The sequence below is a fragment of the Arachis hypogaea genome, chromosome 16 (genome assembly GCF_003086295.3).
Source record: "Arachis hypogaea cultivar Tifrunner chromosome 16, arahy.Tifrunner.gnm2.J5K5, whole genome shotgun sequence".
In the NCBI taxonomy this organism is placed as follows: domain Eukaryota; kingdom Viridiplantae; phylum Streptophyta; class Magnoliopsida; order Fabales; family Fabaceae; genus Arachis; species Arachis hypogaea.
Window position 1 is genome coordinate 47471200 of NC_092051.1, and position 13776 is coordinate 47484975.

At 39.7% G+C, this 13776-nt stretch overlaps 1 non-coding gene across 1 annotated transcript; it reads left to right on the forward strand.

Moving 5' to 3' along the window:
* Positions 1–13206: 13206 nt before the first annotated feature.
* LOC112761491 (small nucleolar RNA R71) lies at positions 13207–13314 on the forward strand. The gene has a single exon (XR_003181885.1). It is a non-coding gene; the product is annotated as a small nucleolar RNA R71 (small nucleolar RNA).
* The last annotated feature ends 462 nt before the right edge of the window (positions 13315–13776 follow it).

The following is a 13776-nucleotide window of genomic DNA, read 5'->3' on the forward strand; positions in this document are numbered from 1 at the left end:
CTTCTGCACCTTTGGCACCTCACATCCTCTAGGTAAGGCATCACTTGCTTCCCTTTATCACTCCCCTGGCAACTGCCACTCCTCTTGAACTCTTGACCCCTTGGTGTGAAATTCTGGTTGTGGTCCCTTTGGCAGAACTCCCGACTTTCACCCCCTACCACAACAGCCTTCTTTAAACATTCTTCTGTGACCCTGCTCTTGTTTACTAGGTCTGAAAAAACTCTTATTTCCATCAGTCCCACAGAGCTTAATATATCACTCCAAATTCCTCCTTCGTATTTGATGCACTTTCACTCCTCAAATTCTCCTAGATCTCTGGGGCACGAAATTGTGAATCACACTTTTCACAACTCTGCACAACTAACCAGCAAGTGCACTGGGTCGTCCAAGTAATACCTTACGTGAGTAAGGGTCGATCCCATAGAGATTGTTAGCTTGAAGCAAGCTATGGTTATTTCGTAACTCTTAGTTAGGAAATTAGTAATAAAAATAGTTATATTTATGAAGAATAAATAACATAAATTAAATGGTACTTGTAATTCAATAACGAGAAGCAGGTTGAGGTTTCGGAGATGCTCTGTCATCTGAATCTCTGCTTTCCTACTGTCTTCTTCTCCAAACACGCACAGCTCTTTCCATGGCAGGCTGTATGATCCTCTCGGATGAAAAATACCAGGTGCGCTGTCACCGCACGGCTAATCATCTGTCGATTTCTACTAGCGTCGGAATAGGACCCTTGTCCTTTTGCACACTGTCACTGCGCCCAACATTCGCAGGTTTGAAGCTCATCACAATCATCCCCTTCCAGATCCTACTCAGAATACCACAGATAAGGTTTAGACTTTTCGGATCCCAGGAATGCTGTCAATTGATTCTAGCCTATACCACGAAGGTTCTAACCTCCGGACTTGGTCCGTAGATCAGAAACCCAAGAGATACGCATTCAAGCTGTCGCCCAATGACTACGTTGAGCTCAAATAGAACGGGAGTGGTTGTCAGACACGCGTTCATAGATTTGAGAATAATGATGAGTGTCACAGATCATCATCTTCTCCAGATTGAAGTACGAATGAATATCTTAGAATAGAATCAAGCGTGATTGAATGGAAAACAGTAGTAATTGCATTAATTCATTGAAACATAGCAGAGCTCCTTACCCCCAACCATGGGGTTTAGAGACTCATGCCGTCAGAAATACAATATGAAGTGTAAAAATGTCAAAAGGTACAAAATAAATCTCTAAAAGTAGTTTTTATATTGAACTAGTGACCTACGTTTACAGAAAATGAGTAAACTAAGATAGATAGTGCAGAAATCTACTTCCGGGGCCCACTTGGTGTGTGCTTGGGCTGAGCATTGAAGCTTCTATGTGTAGAGACTTTTCTTGGAGTTAAACACCAGGTTGCTGCCTTTTTCTGGCGTTTAACTCCAATTTTTATGCCAGTTCTGGCGTTTAACGCCAGAATAGGGTGGAGACTTGGCGTTAAACGCCAATTTGCGTGATCTCAACTCGGGCAAAGTATGGACTATTATATATTGCTGGAAAACCCAGGATGTATACTTTCCAACGCAATTCAGAGCGCACCAGTTGGGCTTTTGTAGCTCCAGAAAATTTATTTTGAGTGCAGGGAGGTCAGAATCCAACAGCATCTGCAGTCCTTTTTCAGCCTCTGAATCAGATTTTTGCTCAGGTCCCTCAATTTTAGCCAGAAAGTACCTGAAAACACATAAAAACACACAAACTCATAGTAAAGTCCAGAAATGTGAATTTTGCTTGAAAACTAATAAAAACATAGTAAAAACTAACTAAATCATACTAAAAACTACCTAAAAACAATGCCAAAAAGCGTATAAATTATCTGCTCATCACAACACCAAACTTAAACTGTTGCTTGTCCTCAAGCAACTAGATAAATAAAACAGGATAGAAAGAAAATCAAAAGGCAATAACATCTCAGAGTTTTATATGAAGCTCAAATTCTCATTAGATGAGTGGAACTAGTAGCTTTTTGCTTCTGAACAGTTTTGGCACTTCAATTTATCCTTTGAAGTTCATAATGATTGGCATCTATAGGAACTCAGAATTCAGATAGTGTTATTGATTCTCCTAGCTTAGTATGTTGATTCTTGAACACAGCTACTTTATGAGTCTTGGCCGTGGCCCTAAGCACTTTGTTTTCCAGTATTACCACCGGATACATAAATGCCACAGACACATAACTGGGTGAACCTTTTCAGATTGTGACTTAGCTTTGCTAAAGTCCCCAGTTAGATGTGTCCAGAGTTCTTAAGCACACTCTTTTTGCTTTTGGACCATGACTTTAACTGCTCAGTCTCAAGTTTTTCACTTGACACCTTCGCGCCATAAGCACATGGTTAGGGACAGCTTGGTTTAGCTGCTTAGGCCAAGATTTTATTCCTTTAGGCCCTCCTATCCATTAATGCTCAAAGCCTTGGATTTACCCTTGCCTTTTGGTTTAAAGAGCTATTGACTTTTTCTGCTTGCTTTTTCTTTTTCTTTCTTTTTCTTTTATTTTTCGCAAAATTTTTTTTTCGCAAGCTTTGTATTCACTGCTTTTTCTTGCTTCAAGAATCAATTTTATGATTTTTCAGATTATCAACAATATTTCTCCTTTTTCATTATTCTTTCAAGAGCCAACAAATTTAACATTCATAAACTTCACTATAAAAAATTATGCACTGTTCAAGCATTCATTCAGAAGACAAAAAGTATTGCCACCACATATAAATAATTTAAATTTTTCTTATTAAGAACTCGAAAATAAAACTACCTCCTTATTCTAAAAAAAATCTGTTATTTTATTCATGTTTAATGATGATGAGAAAAATAAATTATAGCTTACTTGGAGATAAAAAAGAAATAAAAATAAAAATAAAGATATTAATTACTATTATTCATGTGACTCCTAAGGTAGATCTCTAATAAAAAAAAGTTATCACAGAGTTAAGATTAGGACTCAACAACCTTTATTTTAGGAGATGGATGCTCCTTCAATCCGTGGGGTGTCTGGCCCTTCAAGAGACAGCTTCTGGCGCTTCAGCTCCTGCAGCTCACGCCCTTGCTTCTCTTGTTCCTTCAGCAGTTTGCAGAGCATGCTATTTTAAACTTGCTGTTCTTCTTTCAGTTGATCCATAGCTTCTTTCAGCTTGGTAACAGATGCTTTTAGGCGGGTCCAGTAGTCAATCTGAGGGATTTCTAGGAGGAACTCCTGTGCCCTCCTTTTGATGTAGTTATCTTGCACTTGTTGTCCTTCCATTGACTTTTTGGTGATTGGGTGCTCGACTGAGATATACTCATCCACTCCCATCTTTACCCCAGCATCTTTACATAGTAGAGAGATTAAGCTTGGGTAAGCCAATTTGGCGTCAGTGGAGTTCTTGTTTGCAATTGTGTAAAGCTCACAAGAAATCAGATGATGAATCTCCACTTCATTTTCCAGCATAATGCAGTGGATCATCACTGCTCTTTTGATAGTGACTTCAGAGCGGTTGCTGGGGGGCAATATAGAACGCCCAATGAAGTCCAGCCTGCCCCTAGTAACTGGTTTGAGATCTCCTCTCTTGAGTTGATTCGGGATACCTTTTGTGTTGGTTATCCACTTGGTTCTAGGGATGCATATATCCTCTAGAACTTGGTCCAAGCGCTTATCAAATCTCACCATTCTCCTATTAAAGAATTCTGGATCATCTTGTAATTGAGGCAGCTTGAAGACCTCTCTTATTTTGTCCAGGTGGAAGTAAATAATCTTCCCTCTGACCATGGTTCGAAAGGTATAGAAGGCGGTTCCAGTCATTCTCTGCTTATCTGTTTGCCATAGATTTGAGTAGAATTCCTGAACCACATTTCTACCCACCTTTGTCTCAGGATTAGCTAGAACTTCCCAGCCCCTATTTCGAATCTGCTCTTTGATCTTCGGATATTTGTCTTCTTTCAGATCGAATTTAACTTCCGGGATCACTGACCTTAGACCCATTATTTTGTGGTAATGGTCTGCCTATTCTTTGGTTAAGAACCTCTCTTGATTCCAAAGTGGTTTTAGAGTGTTCTCTTTCTTGCCTCTTGAAGTGGTTTGTTTTCCCTTAGGAGCCATGATCTTAGTGAATCTTAGCTCAGTGATCAAGAAAAATATACCAAACTTAGAGGTTTGCTTGTCCTCAAGCAAAAGAATGAAAAGGAGAGGAATAGAAGGAGAGTCAAATTCGAGTTATGGAGGAGAGGAGGAGGCCGATTGTGAATTTATAAGGGAGGGGATGGGTTCGAAAATTTTGAAAAAGATATGATAGAAGATATGATTTGTAAAAGATAAATATGATATGAAAAAGATGAAATTTTAAAATTGAAAAGATATGAGAGATTTGAAAAAGATAAATCTGAATTTGAAAAGATAATAGGATGCGTTGAAAAGATTTGAGAAGAAATTAAAAAGATAGATGAGTTTTGAAAAAGATTTGAAAAGAAATTGAAGAAGATTTGAGAAAGATTTTTAGGATTAAAGAAAAATTTATTTTTAATTTGTTTTATTTTTTTTAAATTGAAATTGAAAGATGGTAATTTGTAACATGTTTTTGCAAGAAATTTTGGATGGAACCATGAAAATTTGAAAAAAAAAAATTTGAGTTGGAAACAAAACTTCCTCCCCTCCACATTCCTGGCGTTAAACGCCCAGAATGGCACTCATTCTGGCGTTTAACAACCATTTGTTGCTTCTTTTGGGCGTTTAACGCCCAGCCAGGCACCCTGGCTGGCGTTAAACGCCAGAAAGCCTTTATCACTGGGTGTTTTTCTAAACGCCCAGAATGGTACCCATTCTAACGTTTAACGCCCAGAAAGGTATCTTTACTGACGTTAAACGCCCAGAATGGTGCACATTCTGGCGTTTAACGCCCACAATACCCCTTACTGGCGTTTTTGTGCCAGTGAGCTCCTTTTCTCTACTTTATGCTCTGAATTCCTCTGTAACTCTGTGAACTCCTGCAATTGATAAATAACATTGAAGAAAATTTATTTTAAACTCATATAATTATTATTTAAATAACAAATAAACTTAGCTAATGGCTGGGTTGCTGGTGCACGAAATTGTGATCTCAACGGCGCCAAAAACTTGGTACGCACGATTGTAATCTCAACTCCTTTCCATAACTCCGCACAACTAACCAGCAAGTGCACTGGGTCGTCCAAGTAATAAACCTTACGTGAGTAAGGGTCGATCCCACGGAGATTGTCAGTTTGAAGCAAGCTATAGTCATCTTGTAAATCTCAGTCAGGCAGATTCAAATGGTTATGAGGTTTTGATAATTAAAATATAAATAAAATATAAAATAAGATAGAAATACTTATGTAATTCATTGGTGAGAATTTCAGATAAGCGTATGGAGATGCTTGTTGCTTCTGAATCTCTGCTTTCCTACTGTCTTCATTCAATCATTCATACTCCTTTCCATGGCAAGCTGTATGTTGGGGGATTACCGTTGTCAATGGCTACCGTCTGTCCTCTCAGTGAAAATGGTCCAACTGCGCTGTCACCACATGGCTAATCATCTGTCGGTTGTCACTCATGTTGGAATAGGATCCATTGATCCTTTTCCGTCTTTCACTACGCCCAACACTCGCGAGTTTGAAGCTCGTCACAGTCATCCCAGCCTAGATCCTACTCGGAATACCACAAACAAGGTTTAGACTTTCCAGATCTCAAGAATGCTGCCAATTGATTCTAGCTTATACCACAAAGACTCTGATCTTTCAGAATGGAGGCTAAGAGATACACACTCAAGCTATTGCAGATAGAACGGAAGTGGTTGTCAGGCACGCGTTCATAGGTGAGAATGATGATGAGTGTCACGGATCATCACATTCATCAGGTTGAAGTGCGAGTGAATATCTTGGAATAAGAATAAGCTTGAATTGAATAGAAAAACAATAGTACTTTGCATTAATTCATGAAGAACAGCAGAGCTCCACACCTTAATCTATAGGGTGTAGAAACTCCACCGTTGAAAATACATAAGTGAAAATATGCTAAGCATAGCCGAATGGCCAGCCTCAAAGGTCTAAGGACTAAACGTCCAAAGATAAAAAATGATCCAAAGATAGTCTCAAAAATGATCAAAAGATGTGAAATAAATCACTAAAAGTAGTTTTTATACTAAACTAGTAACTAGGGTTTACAGAAATGAGTAAATGATGCAGAAATCCACATCCGGGACCCACTTGGTGTGTGCTTGGGCTGAGCATTGAGCTTTACATGTGTAGAGACTTCTCTTGGAGTTAAACGCCAGGTTGCAGCCTGTTTGTGGCGTTTAACTCTGGTTTGTAACCTGTTTCTGGCGTTTAACTTCAGAATAGGGCAGGAAATTGGCATTTGAACGCCAGTTTGCGTCGTCAAAACTCGGGCAAAGTATGGACTAATATATATTTCTGGAAAGCCCTGGATGTCTAATTTCCAACGCAATTGAGATCGCGCCAATTGGGTTTCTGTAGCTCTAGAAAATCCATTTCGAGTGCAGGGAGGTCAGAATCCAACAACATCTGCAGTCCTTTCCAGCCTCTGAGTCAGATTTTTGCTCAGGTCCCTCAATTTCAGCCAGAAAATACCTGAAATCACAGAAAAATACACAAACTCATAGTAAAGTCCAGAAATGTGATTTTTATTTAAAAACTAATAAAAACATGGTAAAAACTAACTAATTCATACTAAAAACTACCTAAAAACAATGCCAAAAAGCGTATAAATTATCTGCTCATCACAACACCAAACTTAAATTGTTGCTTGTCCCCAAGCAACTAAAAATCAAATAGGATAAAAAGAAGAGAATATACTATAAATTCCAAAATATCAATGAAACTTAGCTCCAATTAGATGAGCGGGACTAGTAGCTTTTTGCCTCTGAACAGTTTTGGCATCTCACTTTATCCTTTGAAGTTCAGAATGATTGGCATCTATAGGAACTCAGAATTTGGATAGTGTTATTGATTCTCCTAGTTCAGTATGTTGATTCTTGAACATAGCTACTTTATGAGTCTTGGTCGTGGCCCTAAACACTTTGTTTTCCAGTATTACCACCGGATACATAAATGCCACAGACACATAACTAGGTGAACCTTTTCAAATTGTGACTCAGCTTTGCTAGAGTCCCCAATTAGAGGTGTCCAGGGTTCTTAAGCACACTCTTTTTGCTTTGGATCACGACTTTAACCGCTCAGTCTCAAGCTTTTCACTTGACACCTTCACGCCACAAGCACATGGTTAGAGACAGCTTGGTTCAGCCGCTTAGGCCAGGATTTTATTTCTTTGGGCCCTCCTATCCATTAATGCTCAAAGCCTTAGATCCTTTTTACCCTTGCCTTTTAGTTTGAAGGGTTACTGGTTTTTTGCTCTTGCCTTTTGGTTGAAAGAGCTCTTTGCTTTTTCTGCTTGCTTTTTCTTTTTTTTTCTTCTTTTTTCTTTTATTTTCACCATTTTTTTCGCAAGCCTTGTTATTCACTGCTTTTTCTTGCTTCAAGAATCAATTTTATGATTTTTAGATTATCAATAACATTTCTGCTTTTTCATTATTCTTTCAAGAGACAACAATTTTAACATTCATAAACAACAAATTCAAAAATATGCACTGTTCAAGCATTCATTCAGAAAACAAAAAGTATTGTCACCACATCATAATAATTAAGCTAATCTCAAGGATGACTTCGAAATCATGTACTTCTTGTTCTTTTGTAATTAAAAACATTTTTCATTTAAGAAAGGTGATGGATTCATAGGACATTCATAGCTTTAAGACATAGACACTAGTGATCATGTAATAAGACACAAACATAAATAAGCATAGAGAACGAAAACAGAGAAAAATAAATAGACAAGGAGATTAAGGAACGGGTCCACCTTAGTGAGGGTGGTGTCTTCTTCCTCTTGAAGAACCAATGGTGCTCTTGAGCTCCTTTATGTATCTTCCTTGCCTTTGTTGCTCCTCCCTCATAGCTCTTTGATCTTCTCTAATTTCATGGAGGAGGATAGAATGCTCTTGGTGCTCCACCCTTAGTTGTCCCATGTTGGAACTTAATTCTCCTAGGGAGGTGTTAATTTGCTCCCAATAGTTTTGTGGAGGAAAGTGCATCCCTTGAGGCATCTCAGGGATTTCATGATGAGGAATTTCCTCATGCTCTTGTTGAGGTCCATGAGTGGGCTCTCTTATTTTCTCCATCCTCTTTTTAGTGATGGGATTGTCCTCTTCAATGAGGATGTCTCCCTCTATGACAATCCCAGTCGAATTGCAGAGGTGACAAATGAGGTGAGGAAAGGCTAACCTTGCCAAAGTGGAAGACTTGTCAGCCACCTTGTAGAGTTCTTGAGGTATAATCTCATGAACTTCCACTTCCTCCCCAATCATGATACTATGGATCATTGATGAGCGGATAATTTATACGCTTTTTGGCATTATTTTTAGTATGTTTTTAGTAGAATCTAGTTACTTTTAGGGATGTTTTTATTAGTTTTTATGCTAAATTTACATTTCTAGACTTTACTATGAGTTTGTGTGTTTTTCTGTGATTTCAGGTATTTTCTGGCTGAAATTGAGGGACTTGAGCAAAAAATCAGATTCAGAGGTTGAAGAAGGACTGCTGATGCTGTTGGATTCTGACCTCCCTGCACTCAAAGTGGATTTTCTGGAGCTACAAAACTCAAAATGGCGCGCTTCCAATTGCATTGGAAAGTAGACATCCAGAGCTTTCCATCAATATATAATAGTCTATACTTTGGCCGAGTTTAGATGATGCAAATGGGCGTTGAACGCCAGTTTTACGCTGTAGTCTGGAGTTAAACGCCAGAAACACGTCACAAGCCAGAGTTGAACGCCAGAAATACGTTACAAACTGGCGTTCAACTCCAAGAATGACCTCTCCACGTGTAAACTTCAAGCTCAGCCCAGGCACACACCAAGTGGGCCCCGGAAGTGGATTTATGCATCAATTACTTATTTCTGTAAACCCTAGTAACTAGTTTAGTATAAATAGGACTTTTTACTATTGTATTAGACATCTTATGATTTTTAGTTCAACTTTGGATCATAGTGATCACGTTTTGGAGGCTGGCCTCTCGACCATGCCTGAAGCTTCATCACTTATGTATTTTTCAACGGTAGAGTTTCTGCACTCCATAGATTAAGGTGTGGAGCTCTGCTGTTCCTCAAAGATTAATGCAAAGTACTACTGGTTTTCTATTCAATTCAAGTTATTCCGCTTCTAAGATATTCATTTGCACTTCAACATGAATGTGATGAACGTGACAATCATTATCATTCCCTATGAACGCGTTCCTGACAACCACTTCCGTTCTACCCTAGATCGAATGAGTATCTCTTGGATCTCTTAATCAGAATCTTCGTGGTGTAAGCTAGATTGATGGCGGCATTCATGAGAATCAGGAAAGTCTAATCCTTGTCTGTGGTATTCCAAGTAGGATTCCGGGATTGAATGACTGTGACGAACTTCAAACTTGCGAGTGCTGGGCGTAGTGACAGACGCAAAAGGAGGGTGAATCCTATTCCAGTATGATCGAGAACCTCAGATGATTAGCCGTGCTGTGACAGAGCATTTAGACCATTTTCACAAGAGGATAGGATGCAGCCATTAACCACGGTGATGCCTCCAGATGATTAGCCATGCAGTGACAGCGCATCGGACCATTTTCCAGAGAGGATGAAAAGTAGCCATTGACAATGGTGATGTCCTTACATAAAGCCAGCCATAGAAAGGAGTAAGACTGATTGGATGAAGACAGCAGGAAAGCAGAGATTCAGAGGAACGAAAGCATCTCTATACGCTTATCTGAATTCTCACCAATGAATTACATAAGTATTTCTATCTTTTCTATTTATTTATTAATTATTCAAAAACTCCATAACCATTTGATATCCGCCTGACTGAGATTTACAAGGTGACCATAGCTTGCTTCATACCAACAATCTCCGTGGGATCGACCCTTACTCACGTAAGGTTTTATTACTTGGACGACCCAGTGCACTTGCTGGTTAGTTGTATCGAAGTTGTGAATGAAAAATGATTTATTAAGACGTGCGTACAGAGTTTTTGGCACCGTTGCCTGAGATCACAATTTCGTGCACCAATCATGATATCCCGATCCACAGTAACTTCAGACCAGTTGCTAGTGGGAATGATTGAGCGTTGGATGAACTCCAACCATCCCCTACCCACGGACTTAAGGTCATGCCTTCTCAATTGAACCGGCTTGCCTCTTGAGTCAATTTTCCATTGAGCTCCTTCTACACATATGTCCATGAGGACTTGGTCTAACCTTTGATCAAAGTTGACCCTTCTAGTGTAGGGGCGTGCATTTTCTTGCATCATTGGTAAGTTGAACGCCAACCTTACATTTTCCGGACTGAAATGTAAGTATTTCCTCCGAACCATTGTAACCCAATTCTTTGGGTTTCGGTTCATACTTTGATCATGGTTCCTGGTGATCCATGAGTTTGCATAAAACTCTTGAACCATTAAGATTCTGACTTGTTGAATAGGATTGGAGAGAACTTTCCATCCTCTTCTTCTAATCTCTTATCGGATCTCCGGATATTCGCCCTTTTTGAGTTTAAAAGGGACCTCAGGGATCACCTTTTTCTTGGCCACAACTTCATAGAAGTGGTCTTAATGGACCTTTGAGATGAATCTTTCCATCTCCCATGACTCAAAGGTGGAAGAAATTGCCTTCCCTTTCCTCTTTCTTGAGGTTTCTCTGGCCTTAGGTGCCATTAATGGTTATGGAAAAATAAAAAGCAATGCTTTTACCATACCAAACTTAAAAGGTTTGCTCGTCCTCGAGCAAAAGAAGAAAGAAAGTAGTAGAAGAAGAAGAAGAAAATGGAGGAGATGGAGGGAGATATGTGGTTCAGCCAAGGGGTAGAAGTAGTGGTTGTAATGTGTGAAAATGAAGGAGTGGTGAGGGGTTTATATAGGGGTGGGGGGGAGGGTTAGGTTTCGTGTATTAGGGTTGGGTTTGGGAGGGAAAGGATTTTAAATTTGGAGGTAGGTGGGGTTTTTGGGAAGAGATATGGAGGTGATTGGTGAAGGGTATTTGGGGAAGAGTGTTATGAAAAAGTGTGAAAAAGAGAGAAAGAGAGAGAGGTGGGGTAGGTGGGGATCATGTGGGGTCCACAGATCCTGAGGGGTCAAGGACTTAGCATCCCTGCTCCATTTAAGCGTGTAAATGCCCTTAGAGTGCAATCCTGGCGTTTAACGCCAGACTGCTGCTTGTTTCTGGCGTTTAACGCCACCTTGATGCTTCTTTCTGGTGTTAAAGCCAGTCTGATGCTTCTTACTGGCATTTAAACGCCAGTAAGCTCTTCCTCCAGGGTGAGCTATTTTTAATGCTATTTTTCATTCTGTTTTTGATTTTTTAGTTATTTTTGTGACATCACATGATCATCAACCTAAAGAAAACATAATATAACAATGGAAAATAAATAGATATAATTAAATAACATTGGCTTACCTCCCAATAAGCACTTCTTTAATGTCAATAGCTTGACAATGAGCTCTCATGGAGCCTCACAAATAATCAGAGCAGGGTTGTGGCCTCTCAACACCAAACTTAGAGTTTGAATGTGGGGGTTTTGTTTGACTCTGTATTGAGAGAAGCTTTTCATGCTTCCTCTCCATGGTTACAGAAGGAGAACCTTGAGTCTTGAATACAAGGTAGTCTTCATTCAACTGAAGGACCAACTCTCCTCTGTCAGCATCAATCACAGCTTTTGCTATGGCTAGGAAGGGTCTGCCAAGGATGATGGATTCATCATCATCCTTCCCAGTGTCTAGGATTATAAAATCAGTAGGGATGCAAAGGCCTTCAACCTTTACTAGCAAGTCTTCTACTAGTCTATAAGCCCGTTTCATTGATTTGTCTGCCATCTCTAGTGAGATTCTTGCAGCTTGTACCTCAAAGATTCCCAATTTCTCCATTACAGAGAGTGGCATGAGGTTTATCCCTGACCCCAGGTCACATAGAGCCTTCTCAAAGGTCATGGTGCCTATGGTACAAGGTATGAAGAATTTTCCGGGATCTGGTTTCTTCTGAGGTAATGTTTGCCTTATTGATGCATTCAGTTCATTGGTAAACAAAGGGGGTTCATCCTCCCAAGTCTCATTACCAAATAACTTGGCATTCAGCTTCATGATTGCTCCTAGATACTTAGCAACTTGCTCTTCAGTGATGTCTTCATCCTCTTCAGAGGAAGAATATTCATCAGAGCTCATGAATGGCAGAAGGAGGTTCAATGGAATCTCTATGGTCTCTGTATGAGCCTCAGATTCCTTTGGTTCCTAAAAGGGAAACTCCTTTCTGTCCAGAGGACGTCCCATGAGGTTTTTCTCACTGGGACTCACGTCCTCCTCACTCTCTCCAGGTTTGGCCATGTTGGTCATTGTTATGGCCATGCACTCTCTCTTGAGATTTTCTTCTGTATTGCTTGGGAGAGTACTGGGAGGAGTTTCAATAATCTTCTTACTCAGCTGACCCACCTGTGCCTCCAAATTTCCAATGGAGGACCTTGTTTCATTCATGAAACTTAGTGTGGTCTTGGATAGATCAGAGACTATGGTTGCCAAGCCAGAATGGCTCTGTTCAGAATTCTCTATCTGTTGCTAAGAAGATGATGGAAAAGGCTTGCTGTTGCTAAACCTGTTTCTTCCACCATTATTATTATTGAAGCCTTGATTAGGCTTCTGTTGGTCCTTCCATGAGAAATTTGGATGATTTCTCCATGAAGGATTAAAGGTTTTTCCATAGGATTCTTCCATGTAATTCACCTCTGCCATTGCAGGGTTCTCAGGATCAAAGCTTCTTCTTCAGAAGATGCTTCTTTAGTACTGTTGGATGCAGCTTGTAATCCATTCAGACTCTGAGAAATCATATTGACTTGCTGAGTCAATATTTTGTTCTGAGCCAATATGGCATTCAGAGTATCAATTTCAAGAACTCCCTTCTTCTGAGGCGTCCCATTATTTACAGGATTTCTCTCAGAGGTGTACATGAACTGGTTATTTGCAACCATTTCAATGAGTTTCTGAGCTTCTGCAGGGGTTTTCAGATGAAGAGATCCTCCTGCAGAATTGTCCAATGACATTTTTGACAACTCAGACAGACCATCATAGAATATACATATGATGCTCCATTCTGGAAGCATGTTAGTAGGACACCTTTTGATCAATTGCTTATATCTTTCACAAGCTTCATAGAGGGACTCACCTTCCTTCTATCTGAAGGTTTAGATTTCCACTCTAAGCTTTCTCATCTTTTGAGGTGGAAAGAATTTTGGCCAGGAAAGCAGTGACCAGTTTTTCCCAAGAGTTCAGGCTTTCCTTAGGTTGTGAATCCAACCATGTTCTAGCTCTGTCTCTTACAGCAAAAGGGAAAAGCATAAGCCTGTAGACCTCGGGATCAACTCCATTGGTCTTGACAGTGTCACAGATTTGTAAGAATTCAGCTAAGAACTGATGAGGATCTTCCAATGGAAGTCCATAAAACTTGCAATTATGTTACATTAGAGAAACTAATTGAGGCTTAAGCTCAAAGTTGTTTGCTCCAATGGCAGGAATTGAGATGCTTCTTCCATAGAAGTTAGAAGAGGGTGCAATAAAGTCACCAAGCATCTTCCTTACATCTCCACCATTGTTATTGGGTTTAGCCATGTCTCCTTCTTTTTCGAAAATTTCTGTCAGGTCCTCTCCAGAGGGTTGTGCTTTAGCTT